The 16363-nt window shown below is 36.8% G+C and overlaps 1 protein-coding gene across 50 annotated transcripts in view; it reads left to right on the forward strand.

Moving 5' to 3' along the window:
• Positions 1-16363, forward strand: part of Calx (sodium/calcium exchanger 3) — a 534678-nt gene that overhangs the window by 245862 nt on the left and 272453 nt on the right. For 5 of the 50 annotated variants that reach the window (XM_073959629.1, XM_073959649.1, XM_073959640.1 and 2 more), the window contains exons 1-2: positions 5244-6672; positions 6773-7085. The exons of 21 other annotated variants lie outside the window; for them this stretch is intronic. The gene's annotated coding sequence lies outside the window, so the exon portion shown is untranslated. Of the gene's footprint in view, positions 1-5235; positions 7086-16363 lie in introns of those variants that run through there. 24 more of the 50 variants (XM_073959631.1, XM_073959666.1, XM_073959641.1 and 21 more) reach the window with 11 other exon arrangements.

Raw genomic sequence — 16363 nt, forward strand, 5'->3', positions numbered from 1 at the left:
GTAACACACTCCTCCTCTTCCTTGTTTCCGTATACTAGAGTGACTTAACCGTTGCCCATAATATAGCTAATCCTGTGTCAATGTTATATTGCTTCAGATGTTCTAGGCACTTGTTGCAGCTTATGATCTATCCTGTCGTCTTCAAGAGAAAGTTCCCTTAATCTTGGGTCTTCAGTGTTCGTACGATGAAACTCATTACGCTAGTCCCGAGAAGTTTTGGTACGAGGTCAGAAAAAGTACGAGGTTACGAAGTGGGAAGAACTGTCAACGGAGACGATGATAAAAGGTGGTCTGAGCCAAGGGAAATGACGCGTTGCCAGGACAAGTGAGTTATCAGACCGCCGTCTGGAGAGCTGTGCCAATCTCCTTTTATCTTCGTAGCGTTGAATTTATAAGCTCTGCCTCTCTCGTCGGCATTCCACAGCTCATAACAAGTTTTGAAGTCCCATAGCACCAAACAAACGGTTATTATCTTCTAAAAACGAACTACATTATATCAGGTAGGAGTAAGGTCTGAGACTGTCTAGGTAGAGTTGCTCGACGACGAATGATAGAGTCCTGCGTTATATGTCATTCATCGTCGATACGTACACACTAAGCTAATCTACCTAGGCAGTCTCACATCTTACTCCTAACCCCATATCACTAAATTCAAGCTCAAGCGAAATAAGTCTGTACTGGACAGACTAGTGTATAATGAAGGCAAGTCCTCATTCTCCGCTTCTGGTACGAACCTTTTGCAAAACCTTGTAACCATTGCAAAGTCGCAGTCTACTGGTGACGGTGAGTCTACAATTTCGCTGACCCTGTTGCGAAGACCAATGCATCTACGGGGCGCTGAACAACAATATGGGGTATAATATGCTGCTTTTGTTACTTTTGGTTAGACGGCGCACAGTGGTTCAGAAATCGGTTTTCCTGGCCAAAACCCCCATTTTTTGTTGTCACCGATTATTAATTTCTACAGGGGATTGGATAGCAAAAAAATTAAACTAAGAAGGAAAGCAAAAAACTAGATCAAAATATTAGAAGGTGTGGGCGTGGGGTTCTCACTCCTAAAGACGGAAAATGTTTCCCTATTTTGGAAAATACGTAATTTTTGCAAATTTCTGGAGAAAATAAAACCTCTTTCTCAGAAACTATAACAGATATTGTGTCCATTGTGTTTTTAGGTAGATAGGATTGTTGCCTTTAAGAACCGTTTCAATAAGTTACCACAGCGTTTACACGGAGTGAGCTATTTTATTCTTCATCAGGTACTAAATTTTAGTGAAATTCCAAGTTTAGTGGACTAGGACTTTTAGGGAACAGCTTGGAAGAAAGTTCCGTTTGCACAGAATGATGCCCGAGAGTGTTCTCTTTCAGCCCATATATACTTTTGTAACCGTCCCATTCCGTCCGTTTAACACTTTTTTAAATGTTTTGAAATTAAATGGGTAAACATTTGTGTTTTTACAACCTCAGCATTTATGCTAATGAGGGTAATACACTTTCATACGGGCAAAATGTGCCTCATCGAAATAATGCTTTTAGACCTCAAGTATGTTTGGACGAAATCTGTTTCACACAATTTGGAGTCGATTTAGCTATGTCCGTACCTCCGTCTGTCTGGCTGGCTGGAGTGCACGATAACTCTCGAACGGTTCAACCGGTTTGGTTCAAATTTTGGCTCTCGTAATATTTTGTCCAAACTTAGTTTAAGTTCGAAGATCCACTCCTTCCGGTACCTCCCCCACAAAAGTTCGAAAATGTTCGGAACATTTGTGCGCCCGATAACTCTTGAAGGGAGTAACCGATTTGGTCCATACTTTACACATCGTGAAATTTCTACCAGACATCAAAAAAGTTTCAATATGGGCTCAATCGGTCCAATCCTTCGGGTAACTCCCACACAAAATTTCGGAAAAATTCAGCTTAGGAGCTGTTCTCGAATCGCATTGATTTTTAACAACTTGAATTCACTGCCCCCATACGCCGGTACAAGTTTCATCGGGGACAAGTCCATACTTCCTGTGAAAAAGCCTGAAAGCTGGAAAAAGCCCCTATAACACCGTGTGTAGTAGTTCTAGAGCAAGATAACTCTCGAACGGATATGCCGATTCGGTCCAAAATATGGCCTTCGTAATATTTTGTGCACACTTAGTTCAAGTTCGAAGACAAGCCATATCGGTCCACTCCTTCAGGTACCTCCCCCACATAAGTTCACAAATGTTCGGAAAAATTGTGGTCACGATAACTCTTGAAGGGAGTGACCAGCTCTCAAATCACTTCATTTTTGTTGAAGCAGTTTTTGTTTAAAAGTTTTTTTCAGAGCCAAATCCATATGGCACCATATGAAGTGGCTGAAGAGCACGATAACTCCCGAACCGATCAACCAATTTGGTCCAAACTTTGGATCTCCTTATATTTTGTCCAAATTTAGTTTAACTTCTAAAATGGCCCAAATAGGTCCTCTTCTTAGCGTACCCCTCCTTCAAAAGGTCAACGTTTGTGAAATTAAGGCTCTGTTCGAAGATCGTTTGTAAATGTATACCGATTGTGTTCGTTGTGGTCCTGTTTAGAACGATATTATGTTTTCCGTGGACAAGCTCATGCTTCCATCCACTACCATAATGCACTATGTCGGTCCATTCATTCAAGTACCTCCTCTGCAACACTTTTTAAGGCAAGTTCAAATGTCCAAAAAGGCCACAACATTCTGAAGAGACCCCAGACACAAGCTGAGGGTATGCCTCTGTCCGCAAAGCTGACTGATACTTTTTTACTTGTTTTTCACATAAATGGACATTTTTTAACATATGAGTTTTTAAAAAAGTTATAAGAGTTTTATGAAAACCCAAGGAGTATTTTTTCGAATTTTTGAAAAAAAATTAAATTTTTGAAAAAAATAGTTGCAAACAATTTTTGAAAACATTTTTTCCAAAATTTTTTTATTTAATTTTTTTTTTGTATTTTTATGGTTTGTTTGTTGGGGTTTAACCTTTTTTAAATAGTTAGAACATATTAAGAACTCAAAAACACTCGTTTTTGATGCAAAATATGAAAAAGAACTTTTGGCTTTTATTGTGTCGAAAAGCTGAAAGTGTTTATCTGCCGAACAAAAAAAGAATTATGAAAATATCTCTATCTGTTCAATAGTTACAGAGTTTTGACCAGGAAAAACGATTCGGAACCACTGTGCGGCTGGGGTTTCTCGTATTCCGACGACGACGATGAATCTGACAACGGTAGTACACCCATTCCCAACATTCATTACATCTCACCTATGTTGACATGTGGTGCAATCGGATCTGGCAAACGGAAGAGCTTCATGGCCGGGGGTTTTTCTCCATCCCTACATGGACCAAAAGAGCTCGGAGCAGGCATTCCGGGATATATTGCCGCTCCCATGGTGAAAAAAAAAAAATTCACGAACACAAATACAAAGATTCCACCGAGTCAGTCCGGTGCATAAAAAATGCGCACGGATCTTACATAGCCCGATATTGGTGAGAGGTGGTTTTGATGTGTTTATGACATTCCTCTTCTTCTTAATGAATTACACAAACAACCATATCACATTGTAAAGTGTCGGAGAGGTCCTTTCCTATTTTAATTGTGCATCACGTATCAGTTAATATCATCTTACAAAGTCGTATCATATTTGTGGGAATACCAAATTCACTGATGACTGATGGCAAAAGGATGTTGTGTGGATCTGCTTCTCAAGGCCCTTCTCCAGAAGGTGGTTCAAGACGAATATCAGGATAATGGGTCATTGCCAAGTCTAAAGCCGCATTGTATTGAACATATACCAGATTTACCGGTTTAACCTTCTTTAGAACAACAAAAAATTGGTGGGGGGTTTGGTCAGGAAAATTCATTTCTGAACATTGTGCGTCGTAAAGTTCTAAGAGATTGTAATTTATAAACCTGTTCGTCATAAGCTAGTATTATATGTATATTTAAATCTTCCGGAGCCATATTTTTCTGATTACCTATATAAATAACTGCTGCATCAGAGATAAGCAGTGTTGCTTCATAAGACATGAACTTTTGCCACCGAAATAAAATGAAACGGGAGTTTCTGGGTAAGGATTTTCTAAGCTGTCTTGCTTACGAAAAAACTCATTGCCTTAATAGACATTTTACTTACCCAGCAAAATTTGAAGGAAGGGGTTCTATGCGATGACGTGATTTCATGGCATATTTTGCATTGGTTCAAAGCAAGTCGTGAAAGATCCGATCTTTTCATTAGCGTTTCAACCCATGCAAAGGAAGTCGTGAAAGATCCGATCATTTCATCAGCATTTGAATCATTTGTACAGATCACTATACAAACAAACAAGTCGATTTGTACATCCCTACAAGTAGCGACATCAAAACAAAAGAGTTTACATTTCCAAAATTTTTGTTATAAAATTACAAAATTACAAATTAAATGTAGGTTCACGAACTAGAAATTCTTAAAGGAGTGCTGTTGGAGTCCATGTCGAAATCTGAACTGGTGATGAGAAGATAATAGAAAAGCTTTTGTAAGATAAAACAAAATCAGTGGCTGAGAGTGGACGAAGTAAACTATGTTGCGGTGCAGCGGCGGTGATTAAATTGAAATTTTCGGTGTAAACTTTTTGCTGATAAATTAGTTCTAGTTATTTTATCAATTAGTTTGAATTAATAAAGAGTTTGGTTTATCATGAAAATCATATTTCAATACAGAATTTTCCATTTTCCAAAAAAGACATGAAAATGTCATGCCAAAGGGTTGGTGAAAATGACATGTCAAAGCATTGGTCAAAATGACATGCTTAGGATCCGACAATGAATGTCATCTTAAGATCCGAAAATGAATGTCATCTTATGGTAATCACGCTCATAAAAAATTCATGAGTGAAAATGCTAAAAAGATGACATGCCAGATTAGTTGCACCCATGGTTCAATAGCATCCTTGGCATCGAACATTTTGCTGGGTAATTACAGAAACAAAATACAAAATATTGCTATTTAATTCAACCGAAATGTACCACAAGCGAATATCCAAACCACAATAAGAAAATAAAATAATTGTATTTTTCACAACATTCGGAAAACATAAGAAACATTAAATAAAACATAAACAAAACAAAAACCACAAAAATTCGCAACAAAAGGCAAAACCAAAAATGCTGCAAAAGAGCCCTCATCACACAGAAAAAAAAACATAACAACAGAAAAAAGATGAAATAATTTTTTGGTATTATTTTTTGCCCGTTGAGAATATTTCAGTTGGAGAACGGCTGTGTGTTGGATTAGTGAGGCGAACGAAGTGTTCCCGCATGCTGCTGACTGACAGTTAGAATGCGTGTGTGTGGTTAATGCGAGCCGACTAAAATACAAAAAAAGTACAAATAACGAGAGTGTTGAGTTTCGAAAAAAATTACAAAAATTATTTTAACGGAAATTTTCAAACAAAATCAAAAGAAAAGCTGCGCGAATGAAAAAAATCGAAGTTAAGAATAATGTTGTGTTTAAAAAATTGGAAGAAAATTTTCCATTAATTAAACATTTTGTGTTAGAAACATAGAAACAATACCAAAATAGCTTCCTCGAAATTCACCACACAGCACCTTGAAAGAGTGCTGCAAAAATGTGGTGTTGAATTTAGCAAAAAGGTAAAAGGAAAAACAAGTGAGTGCGGTCGGTCAGTGTTTTGTGTGACATATTCGAACCACCATAGCTAAGGAACGGAAAATGCATATTCTCCTCAGCTTGTTGAATACGAAAACATAAAACAAAAATCAACCAGCCAAAGAGGTGAAAAACCTTCAAAAAGAAAAAAAGCCTACGAAAAATTTTAAAACATAAACACCAATTGCCCCCCGTTTTTTTGAAAGTCCCCACTTCTCACTCATTCACACACACAGACACACTTATGGGAAAATTTGTGTTCTCTCCCATAGAATTCGTGTGCTGCTGCTCATCGTCCCCAATCAATATTTGTCGATTTGTGTTGTCTATGCGCACCCCTTTCAGTTGTCGAATGTAACGCGCCCCAAACGGACAGATCCGCGTAAAATCTGTTTAAACATTTTAGTTCCGTGGCGCAGCTAAAGACGCCGCCGCCAACAACAACAAACCACCCCAGCAAAAACAACAAAAAAAACAACACCCCACAAAAAAAAAAAAGTTTACAATAAACGAAAATAGAAAATCCCCTGCATAATTAGAACCAATAAATGTGGAACACATGCAGAGTGGTGGTACAGCAGATCATTGAACGATCATTTGTTTATTGACTGGAGTGGTGTGGGGAGTACAGTGAAGTTCCAAACAATAACAAACTCCCACCCACGCCATTGGTTATGCTGGAGCAGCAGAGATACTCCAAATAGACAACGGACGGTGGCTGTGTTGTTGTGCCGCCAGCACGCTGCAGTTTCATGACGTTGCTGCGTGAGTCGTATGAACGGCAAAGCGTCGTATAACGTAAGACGTTGTGTTTATTTACCACCACCAACATTGGCATCGGGGCATCGTCGTCGCCGACACCCCATAAGTGTTTGTTGTAGCGTAAAATATTGTTCAGCTGCTAAGCTAAACTATTTTTAAAAATGTGTGTTAAAAATCTGTTCAGCTCGACAAGTTTAAAAAGAATTTGAAAGAAAAAAATTAAAGAAAAAATAATAAGAAGAAGCATCAACAAGAAAATTTATGTATGTGACGGCCAAAAAAGAAAATTTCTCTCTAATCCTTAAAAATTCAAAAGAAAAAAAGAAAAATATTTAAAAAAATATTCTATTCTCAATACCCCAGTGAAGGAAAAAAAAACTACCTACAAAAAGTTCTGTTATGAAAACGAAAAATAAAAATTTATTTATGTGCAAAATGTTATTATAAAAAAAATAATAAATTTTATTCAAAAATCGAAAAAGTGAAAGAAGTTACCACAAATTTTACAAAATAAAATCGAAAATAATTTTATAAAACTTAAAAATAGAAAAATCAGCAACAAACAAATTTACCCGCCCTTTGGTTTCCCCCATTCATAAGCACCAAACCGCATAAATCGGGAGTAGACCAGGAGATTCCAACAAAAAATTAACGGCGTGTGACATATCGAAAGAGAGTGAGTACTCGTAAAAAGGAATTTCATTCAGGTGCTTTGAAGAAGAGAGTGTGAATGGTTAGCTTTTATTAATTTCTTTTTGTGGCATACCTCTTCTTCTTAATGAATTACACAAACAAAAATATCACATTGTAAAGTGTCAAAGTACATTTTTTTGGTGTTTACTGTTATTGTCATCGTCGATTGATAGTCCCAATGACAACAATAACAACAACTAATTAGTGTCAGACAAAAATTATACCGTTTTTATTGAAGAAGAAAATGAAATGGAGAAATGAAACGAAACACAAAAAATGCATTACAACTTTGCTCGTAGTAGGCACACGATACAAATTATGTCTAGGTATAATTGTGAAGAAGAAGAAATGTTTGGCGGCATCATAACTGAAGCGTTGAGAATCATAATGGATTAAGTCAATTTTGCATAAAATAAATGGAAGTTGTGGAAAACCTCTGGAACAACGAACTACGATTTAACTTTAGTTTCTCGATTGTAACAAAAATTATTTGCGAGTAATACTGTCACCGGAACTGAAACATGTGTAAAAAATTTAAAATTACCAAGAATTCTGTTTTAATAATTAGAGAAAATTAAAGACTTTACACCACTAACCTGGGCTTTCCGTTCATCAAAATTCCATTGAGAAAAAAATACAATTTTCCCTTTTAAATAAGTGAAAGTTTGGTAGCCCTTGGTACCCTGTGCAGCATCACGCCTTTTAATACGTTACAATACTTGAAGCGATTTTTTCATTCCATTACTTTTATGAATTGGTCCAATCTTTGCACCACGAAAAAAAATCCCAGACCATTATGTACCGCCAACTGTTTTACAATACCTTTGCAATATTTAGGATTCAACCGTTGCCCATTTGGTCCACGCTTTATACCATCTGAAGCTTTTAAATTAAACTTAGATTTACCAGAAAACAGTCAGTCCTCAATTCTTGTCCACTTCAGATGGGTCTTAGCAAATTCAAATCTGCCTTTTTTAATTTTTTGTCGACAGGAAAGATTTTTTTGCTGGCCGTTGTTGTTGTTGTAGCAATATTTAAACCTACATAGAAGCATAGCTTTAATGCTGGGTAGGCAGCCGCTGGCCGGAACACTATGGCTCCGGGTCAATACGGTACGAAAGAACCCGCTGCCGTGGGATTCTCGCTGCTTAGGTACATTTTTGTAGTTGACTGTATCATTATTTTTTGCGGTTCGGTATCTGTGGACCGGAATCGGAGAAAATAGTATAAAAATCGAATATTTTCAAAAGTTTTGCATATTTTCTCATTTAATAACCGATCATAGGCATTTCGTACGTTCCAGAAAGTTGTTTGTTGATATATTTTCTACATTATTGTGGTCCATTGCTTTCTTTAATTTTGAACAATTCAGTATTTATGGAGCAGGAATCGTGAAAAGAGGATAAACATCTCAGTTGATTTTCTATTTCTACAGAGGAAAGGGTTTTTTGTTGGCCGTTGCTGTTGTTGTAGCAGTATTTAAACCACAGCCGACCAAGAAGAGGGCACACAAAATTCTCAATATTTGCAACTTTTGACAGTGTGTTAGTAACCTTGTATGCACGCATGCTGCAAAACAAAAACAAATCACAAACAATCAAAACATTTGTGTGCTCTTTCGTTGCGTTCGGGTCGTGTGTGTGTGAATTGCCGAAAAACTTCGTAACTTTAACAATACCAAAGCACGACATTGATTTAAACCTAGGCATAGGTTTAATGCTGGGTTGGCAGCCGCTGGCCGGAACACTATGGTTGCGGGTCAATCCGGTACGAACGAACCCGCTGCCGTGGGACTCCCGCTTCTGTTCCTAGAATCTTTTTTTGTTCTAGAAAGTTGTTTACTAAGATCTAAGGTACGTTTTTCTAGTTGGTTGCTTGCTTCAATTTTGATCGGTTTGATATCGGTAGACTAAAATCCGAGAAAAAATTAAAAGGGAAATTTGACCTTGACGATTTTAACCTTGAAGGTGAGGTTGAATGTATTTTATGTTTTCACAATTATTATTCTTTAAGATGAGAGCTACAACTTTTCTTCTACGAGTAAACTCAAATTCTTTGCTTGCTTTATATTTGCGACTTAAAATGTTCTTTATACCCTCAGCATTTATGCTAACAAGGGAATATACTAGAGTTGGGTAATCTAGTTCCTAGTTCCTTGTACTAGTTCCAAAACGTATGAGTAACATCATGAAATATAACGCGTGCTATTAAGTATAGGCAGTTTGTTCAAAGAAAACATTTTGGGCCATTGGCACTGCGAAGTGAACTAGATAGTTCCATATAGTTCCTTTGGCACAACTCTAGAATATACACTTTCATACGGGCAAAATGTGCTTCATCGAAATAATGGTTTTAGACCTCAAGTATGTTTGGACAAAATCTGTTTCAGACAATTTGAAGTTGATTTTACCATGTCCGTCCGTCTGTCTGTCTGGTGCGCACGATAGCTCTCGAACGGATCAACCGATTCGGTCCAAAATTTGGCTTACGTAGTATTTTGTCCAAACTTAGTTTAAGTTCGAAGATGGGTTGTATCGGTCCACTCCTTCCGGTACCTCCCCCACAAAAGTTCGGAAATGTTCGCAACATTTGTGCGCACGATAACTCTTGAAGGCAGCAACAGATTTGGTCCATACTTTGCACATCGTGAAATTTCGACCAGACTTAGATGAGGCTCCAATATGGACTCAATCGGTCCACTTCTTCGGGTACCTCGCAGACAAAAGTTCGGAAAAGTTCAGTTTAGGACCTACTCTCGAATCGCTTTGATTCTTGTTGTAACAACATGTATTCACTGCCCCCCAAGCTCAAAAGTATTGCGGACGTGATACCTAAAGAATGAATCGACATACTCCATTTTGGAAGTATTTTCGCAGTCGTTCCTTTTCGATAGATATCGCGCCCACCAGTCATTTCAGTTGGTCCCTGTACACATTAGAACACTTTAACCCCTTGCACTTTCCTACGAAAAACATAATATCGCTGTAAACAGAATCATAAGAAATAGCATCGGTATAAACTTCGAAAGGATCTTCGAACAAGAACTAAATTACATTAATAGCCTGTTTCTCTAAGACGATTCGAATTTAAATTCGTTCGGATAACTACCAAACTTCTGTTATGGTAGACAATTTTTGTTTGATTGAAAACACAACTGAATACATATTTTTCAAAAAAATAGATGTTTATTTGTAGTTCGAACGAATTTGAATTCGAATCGTCTTAGTGAAACAGGCCCTTAAACAAAATTTTTGAACTTGTTTGGGGGAGGTACCCTAACGAGAAGAGAGAAGAAAAGAAGACCGAAATGTTCGAAGTTAAATTACATTTGAACAAATTTTTAAGAGATCCAATGTTTGGACGTTGTAATGAGGGCAGCGAATACAAGTTGTTAAAATTAGAGAGGCACAAAGAGAATCGGAATCATTTTCTATTAAATATTTCAAGCCGAATTAAGTTTGGTAAAAATATTACAAAGGCTAATCGACTGATCCGATCGAGAGTTATCGTGTGCCTCCAGCCAGACAGACTTATGGACGGACATGGCTAAATCAATCGATTTCAAATTGTCTGAAACGGATTTCGTTCCAACATAATTGGGGTCCGATGCGGCCCCTTTTGGTCGTATGAAAGTGTATATACCCTCATTAGCAAAAATGCTGAGGTTATAAAAAAAGTTCAAATGCCAGAAATTTGGCGTGTTTGGCCTGGTGTTTTTGGTATGTCAAAAAGTACTCACGATTACGGATAATTTGAAATGTATAATGACTTTGTAGCCCAGACAGCATCACAGTAATCCACTGCCAAAGGCCAAAATTGTGTGCGATATTTTTTCAAAAAAAAAATGTTTAAAGGAACTCACAATTTATTTGAATATCCTACATATCTTCCACATGATGTTAACATGTATTCGATTGATTACAATAATATATGCGTGTTTTTGCGTGAACATTTACTTAAATAGAAGAATAACACCGAACTATTTTCCTACAATTTCTTCAACTAAAATTTGAAAATATTTTTATAACCTCCACCATAGTATGGAGGGTATATTACGTTTCTTTTTCTGTTTGTAATATAGAGCGCTATATTTTTGCACCCGAGTGTCTTTTTTTCATAGGCAAGTCAAGTCCGAAGATGGGCTATATATAACCTCCCGATTTTCTGTATTTTGAGGATTTTATCTAAATTTTTTGAACTAACTACCTGTAGTTTCACGTTTGGGTTTCCCAGTGATCACAAAATATCTCCACTAAAAACCGTCAACATAGGTCCATGTTTTGGTATAGCCCCCATATTACGGTACCTTCGGATATTCGGTATTTTGAGGATTTTAGCTAAAATTTTTGACCGAACTACCTGTACTTTGACAGATGGGGTTCCTAGTCGCGATTTTCTGTGTTTTGGGGATTTTATCTAAATTTTTTGAACTAACTACCTGTAGTTTCACAATTGAGGTTCCTAGTGATCACAAAACATCTCCACTAAAAACTGTCCATATAGGCCCATGTTTGGTATAGCCCCCATATAGCATTACCTCCAGATTTTCGGTAGTTTGACGATTTTAGCTACAATTTTAAACCGAACTACCTGTTTCCTAGTCACAAAATATATCCCCAAAAAAACTGTAAACATAGGTCCATGTTTTGGAACAGCCCTCACATAACGGTACCTCCCGACTTTCGGTCTTCTGAGGATTGTAGCTACATTTTGAGACCGAACTACCTGTAATTTGAAGTTTGAGGTTCTAAGTGGTAACAAAACATCTCCATCAAAAACTGTCAATATAGGTCCATGTTTTGGTATAGCCGTCATATAACGGTACCTCCCGATTTTTGGTATTTTGAAGATTTTAGCTAAAATTTTCGACCGAACTATTTGTAAGTCGACATTTGAGGTTCCCATTGGTCACACAACATCTCCACCAAAAACTGTCAACATAGGTCCATGTTTTGGTATAGCCCCCATATAACGGTGCCTCCCCATTTTCGGTATTTTTACCGAACTATTTCTAATTCGAAAAACTGCCAACATAGGTCCATGATTTGGTTAGCCCCCATATAACGGTGCCTTCCCATTTTTATACCCTCCACCATAGGATGGGGGTATATTAAGTTTGTCACTACGTTTGTAACTACTCGAAATAATCATTGTAGACCCCACAAAGTATATATATTCTTGATCAGCGTGCAATTCTACATCGATATAGCCATGTCCGTCCGTCTGTCCGTCTGTCCGTCTGTCCGTCTGTCCGTCTGTCCGTCTGTGGAAATCACTCTAGCGTCCGAACGGATTGACGTAGGTTGATGAAATTTTGGGAAAATAAGTTATATTTACGTAGGACTTTTGGTATTGAAAGCGGGCTATATAGGTCCACGCTTTCGTATAGCCCCCATACAAAATGACGCGTGACGCGTCGTCGTTTTAAGGAATTTTTAAGATATTTGGCCCAATTTACCACCGAATTGGTTGTAATTTGGTACTTTGTGTCTCCAGAGGCCAAAAAATATTCCTACCAAAGTTGGGTTATATAGGTCCACGTTTTGGTATAGCCCCCATATAAGGCCCCATATAAAGTACGCGTCATTTTAATATATTTTGAATGTATTAGACCCATTTGACCACAGAATTGGTTGTAATTTGGTATTTTTTGTCCTCAGAGGCCAGAAAACATTCCTACCAAAGTTGGGTTATATAGGTCCATATTTTGGTATAGCCCCCATATAAGGCCCCATATAAAGTACGCGTCATTTTAATATATTTTGAATGTATTAGACCCATTTGACCACAGAATTGGTTGTAATTTGGTATTTTGTGTTTCCAGAGGCTAAGTAACATTTCTACCATAAAATGTTTATATAGGTCCACGTGTTGATATAGCCCCCATAATACAATATCTCCCGATTTTCGATATTTTGAACGTTTTAACCTCATTATCACACCGAGATGGCTGAAATTTGGTATTTAGTCTTCTTTAGGCGTATAAAACTTTCCCCCAGAATGTTTTAGGTATAGGCCCACGCCATCATATAGCCCCCATAGAACGGTACTCTCAGAATTTCGGTATTTTGAAGGTTGTGGCCACATTAATCCACCGAAATGGCTGAAATTTGTGGTGGAGGGTATAAAAAGTTCGGCCTGATCGAACTTAACGCTTTTCTTACTTGTTTTTTTATACCCTCCACCATATGGAGGGTATAATTAAATTTGTCATTCCGTTTGTAACACATCGAAATATTCGTCGGAGACCCTATAAAGTATATATATTATTGATCAGCATAAAATTCTATGTCGATTTGACCATGTCCGTCTGTCCGTCCGTCCGTCCGTCCGTCAGTCCGTCCGTCTGTCTGTTGAAATCAAGATACAGCTCGCAATTTTAAAGATAGAGAGTCAAAATTTGGTACAGAAGTTTTTATTACTTGCAGGATGGTTGGTATTGAAAATGGGATATATCGGTCCATGTTTTGATATAGCCCCCATAGAACGGTACCTCCCGATTTTCGGTATTTTTAAGGTTTTAGCTTCATTATCCTACCAAAATGGCTGAAATTTGGTACGTAGTCTTCTTTTGGGGTATAAAACTTTCCCCCAGAATTTTGTCGGTATCGGTCCACACCTTCATATAGCCCCCATAGAACGGTACCTCCCGATTTTCGGTATTTTTAAGGTTTTAGCTTCATTATCCTACCAAAATGGCTGAAATTTGGTACGTAGTCCTATTTGGGGGTATAAAACTTTCCCCGAGAATTTTGTCGGTATCGGTCCACACCTTCATATAGCCCCCATAGAACGGTACCTCCCGATTTTCGGTATTTTGATCGTTGTGGCCTCAATATTCCACCGAAATGGCTGAAATTTGGTATTTAGACTTCGTTGGGGGTACTCAAACTTCCCCTTTAAATTTGTATAGGTATAGGTCCACGCCTTCATATAGCCCCCATGGAAAGGTACCTCCCGATTTTTCGTATTTTAAAGGTTGTGTATTCAATATTCCAGTAAAAATTGCTGAAATTTGGTATTTAGTCTTCAATGTGATATAAAACTGTTCGCCAGAAATATGTCTGTACAGGACCACGCTTTCATATTGCCCCATTTCTGACTAAAATTCGTCGGTATAGGTCCACGTTTCGATATAGACTCCATAGAACGATACCTCTTGTTTTTCGTAATACTGAAGATTGTGACGTCAATATCCAATCGAAATGGCTGAAATTCGTTATTTCGTCTTCCAAGAGTTATAAAATATTCCAGAATAGTATTATCAGTATAAGTCCACGTCTTCCTATATCCCCATAGAAGCGTACTTCTTGATTTTCGATATTTTTTAAGTTTTAGCCACATTCTCTTTCCGAAATATAGGAAATTTGGTATTTAGTCTTCTTTGAGCTTAAAAACTTTCCGTCAGAAATTTGTCGGTATAGATCGACGTTTTGAGATAGATGATAGAATGGAGCCTCACATTGTTTTGCGAAATTGCTGAAATTTAGTATTAAGTCTTCTTCATACACGAAAGGAAACTAATTATTCCATTTTACTTCAATACAACTTTTGGTGGAGGGTATAACAAGTTCGGCCAGGCCGAACTTAACGCCGTTCTTACTTGTTTTTATTTAAGCTACAATTCTTGATCCAAGTGTCTGCAATTCGACATTTGAGGTGCCCAGTAGTCACAAAACTTCTCCACCAAAAACATATGTCCATACTTTGATATAGCCCCCATATAAGATCCCTGACCGGTTGAATACATGTGATATGCTTTTTTTACCTTATTCAGGTATCTCCGCCTAAAATTGTGGACAGGAAAGAAAATAATTGTTCCGTTTTAGTTCAGAATATTTTATGGTGGAGGGTATAGGAAGTTCGGCCCGGACGAACTTAACGCTTTTTTACTTGTTTTCTTTTGTTTATTACGTACATATTTTTTAAATATTTTTAAGATATACAAATAGTTTGAATTTTTAAAACAAGTTGCAAACTAACAACTTTTCAGAAGTTATTCTTAATTTCCGAAAAAAATTTCAACTTTTTCACTAAAGTCATGGGACTTCAGGAATTATGTAGTATGTAGCAAGCCATAAATTAACAATGTTTCTCAATATAATTAGTAGAGTTTTTATAAGAATTTTTTCATATAATCCGAAATGAAACCGCCATAAATGTTGCCCGCAATAACCAAAATTAATATGTCGAACTGGTTTGAGAATGGGAATATTTTCTGAGTCCCTGTACCAGAAATCTTTCATGTAGCTTCAAAAAAAATTTAAGATTTTTTATTGAAAACTAAAAATATTTGACTTTTCTTCATATACCCACGTAAACTTCGTTAGTTTAAGGGTATAAACATATAAATATATATTTATAGTTATAAATAAAGAATAAACAAATACAGTTTTATTGAGTTATTTAATTGTAACGAGCATATTACAACGCTTTAAGTACACAGGTGTGTGTAATCATGAACTATCGGTTTAATTACATACTTACATACATACATATATGTATATGTTCGTCATTCTCAATCCCATCAATTCCTATCTATTATCCCTGACAATGATGTAAACAAACAAAACATCTGGTTTTATAAGAATTTATGGCCCTGCTGTTGCTTTTGCATTCCTGCTTACGTTCGGTCATACGTCCGTCCATCATTCCTTCTGTCTGATGTTTTAGCTATAAAAATCAAATAATCTGTAAATTATATTATTGTTAATTTCGACATGATTTTGTGTTAATACGATAAACGAAATGAAACGAAAAAAATACTATAAAACGTTTACATTGAACTGAATTTATTTTTTCGTCTCCGTTGTCTTCATTTTTCTCTTTTGCTCAACATTGAACTGCAATCGAACGAAACCTTGTCTTTGAACAAACGAACGAATGAAAGACAAAAAAAAATAATTTTCCTCTAACCATAAATCATGTCAGGCAATAATTCTTGAGTTTCCTAATTTATACATGTGTATGAATGTGGTGCATGCATATGTGCGGCTAGTGCATGTGTTAAATGTAGAATGCAAAATTATTTTCAACAAAAGATCGTTGAAAATTTTATACAAAAATGTTTTGTTAAGATACCCTATGGATGGTAGTGGGTGTTTGACATTGCCAGATAATGAAAGGCTTTTGAAAACTCGTCCTTGCAGGATAAGAAAATTTTCAAAGATCATTGATGTTTAACAAAATCTTATAACTTCGGCCATACCTCAAATTCAACATTACTTTTGAGTGAGTTGTCTGAGAAATCTTAAGTTGTGA

Source organism: Musca autumnalis, unplaced genomic scaffold, assembly GCF_047663935.1.
Source record: "Musca autumnalis isolate F117 unplaced genomic scaffold, ASM4766393v1 scaffold_1, whole genome shotgun sequence".
Taxonomy (NCBI): domain Eukaryota; kingdom Metazoa; phylum Arthropoda; class Insecta; order Diptera; family Muscidae; genus Musca; species Musca autumnalis.